General features: G+C 60.8%; 1 non-coding gene across 1 annotated transcript; it reads right to left on the reverse strand.

Annotated features, from left to right (window-relative positions):
* Positions 1–63: 63 nt before the first annotated feature.
* On the reverse strand, positions 64–217 carry LOC140474941 (5.8S ribosomal RNA). Its single transcript, XR_011959546.1, has one exon. It is a non-coding gene; the product is annotated as a 5.8S ribosomal RNA (ribosomal RNA).
* Positions 218–2500: the final 2283 nt, after the last annotated feature.

Here is a 2500-nt window from a genome sequence, read left to right on the forward strand (position 1 = left end):
GGGTCCTCTGCGACACCCCAGCCGCGCTCTCGCCAGCCAAGGCGAGTGCGATTGATTGCCAAACGACCCTCAGACAGGCGTGGCCCCGGGAAGAACCCGGGGCCGCAAAGTGCGTTCAAAGTGTCGATGATCAATGTGTCCTGCAATTCACATTAATTCTCGCAGCTAGCTGCGTTCGTCATCGACGCACGAGCCGAGTGATCCACCGTCAAGAGTTGTCTGAGTTTGTTTTAGGTCTCTCCCTCGCCAGAGGAAAGCGACCCGGACCGCACATACGCTCCCCACCTTGAGCTACAGCCACCTGCACGCCGGCGTGCGGGCGGAGCAGGGTGGCGTGAAGCGATGGGGAGCACCATCCTGGTGCGGCCCGCAGAAACATACGTCTATTGGGGGGAGGAGGACAGGGCGCCCAAGAGGCGATGCGTGCCCCAACGCACCGCAGCGACGGAGGCAGGATCACCGCCACCATGTCGCCCGCCTAGTATCACGAGGCGTGCAGCAGCTTTGCCCTAGGAAAAGCAGAGGCGGGAACGGGCACCGGCCATCGGTTCGGCAGCGTCACTGACGCGTGCACGTGGCGGCGTGTCGGCGAGCGGACTTCCTGCGAGGAGGCGGGGGCGGCACTCGCCCGAGCAGACGCCCGCCCGGCCCAGCCACCGCCGAGGTGGACTGGGAGTCGCGGCAACGGCTCGTCATACTCGTTCCCACACTCACAGCGCAGCTTGCCCGCAAGCCACCGACCACCGATCGACGCCAGGCGCCCCGACCGAGAGCGGGATCGCTCGTTCGCCCTGCTGGCAGTTCGCTGGGGATCACTACTGCACGGAGCTCGGAGACCGACGGGCGGCAACTCGAGAGTCTTTAAACCACCACCCCCATCCCGCAAGTGCAAAGAGGCTGTATACGCACAGACGGGTGAGGGGAATAGGTACCCCGTCGGGTTTGAAGGGAGCGTGACTAGATAGCAACGATGTAAACCCAGCCGATTTGGGAGCGAAAGACCGGCGCCTGCATCACCGGCTTCGTTTCCCGTGGCTGGAGAGTACACCGAAACCCTCCGTCTGTCGCGAGCTCCCGACGACGCGGTGCCGCCAAGCAGCAGGGCCGGACCTGGTGTGGCTCCCCTCGTCGATCACAGACCGGTCGGCACTACTGACGAGACGGTGGAACGGGCTTCGCCCCTTGTGACGAAGGGTGATGCGAACCCGCCCGCCCGCGTGCGTTCGGGGTGGACTCGGCAAACGGAGATTTGAAATCGGAAAGTGTCCTCCTGCCCCGCGCAGGTAGGCGCCCAACAGTTGTGGGGGGTTTGGCGGTGACCACGGCTGCAGGGCCTGCTACCCCGACGAGCTCTCCTGCTGGCCCCGAAACCACCCTCGCGAGACAAGTTGAAACGGAAACGGGCGTACCCCCAAGCCGACGATCCTTTCTTATTTGTTACTTTTTTTTTCACTTGCTCGAGTTGTGGCGATTTGGCGGTGACCACGGCTGCAGGGCCTGCTACCCCGACGAGCTCTCCTGCTGGCCCCGAAACCACCCTCGCGAGACAAGTTGAAACGGAAACGGGCGTACCCCCAAGCCGACAGAGATCCTTTCTTATTTGTTACTTTTTTTTTCACTTGCTCGAGTTGTGGGGGTTTGGCGGTGACCACGGCTGCAGGGCCTGCTACCCCGACGAGCTCTCCTGCTGGCCCCGAAACCACCCTCGCGAGACAAGTTGAAACGGAAACGGGCGTACCCCCAAGCCGACGATCCTTTCTTATTTGTTACTTTTTTTTTTCACTTGCTCGAGTTGTGGGGGTTTGGCGGTGACCACGGCTGCAGGGCCTGCTACCCCGACGAGCTCTCCTGCTGGCCCCGAAACCACCCTCGCGAGACAAGTTGAAACGGAAACGGGCGTACCCCCAAGCCGACGATCCTTTCTTATTTGTTACTTTTTTTTTCACTTGCTCGAGTTGTGGGGGTTTGGCGGTGACCACGGCTGCAGGGCCTGCTACCCCGACGAGCTCTCCTGCTGGCCCCGAAACCACCCTCGCGAGACAAGTTGAAACGGAAACGGGCGTACCCCCAAGCCGACGATCCTTTCTTATTTGTTACTTTTTTTTTCACTTGCTCGAGTTGTGGGGGTTTGGCGGTGACCACGGCTGCAGGGCCTGCTACCCCGACGAGCTCTCCTGCTGGCCCCGAAACCACCCTCGCGAGACAAGTTGAAACGGAAACGGGCGTACCCCCAAGCCGACAGAGATGCTTTCGCTCCTGTTACTTTTTTTTTCACTTGCTCGAGTTGTGGGGGTTTGGCGGTGACCACGGCTGCAGGGCCTGCTACCCCGACGAGCTCTCCTGCTGGCCCCGAAACCACCCTCGCGAGACAAGTTGAAACGGAAACGGGCGTACCCCCAAGCCGACAGAGATCCTTTCGTACTTGAACCAACACAAAGTTTGTCACGTTTTATTTTTACGAGTGATCGACCGTCAAGATTTGTCTCTGAGTTTGCTTAAG

This window comes from Chiloscyllium punctatum, unplaced genomic scaffold (genome assembly GCF_047496795.1).
Source record: "Chiloscyllium punctatum isolate Juve2018m unplaced genomic scaffold, sChiPun1.3 scaffold_1281, whole genome shotgun sequence".
NCBI classification, from domain to species: Eukaryota; Metazoa; Chordata; class Chondrichthyes; order Orectolobiformes; family Hemiscylliidae; genus Chiloscyllium; species Chiloscyllium punctatum.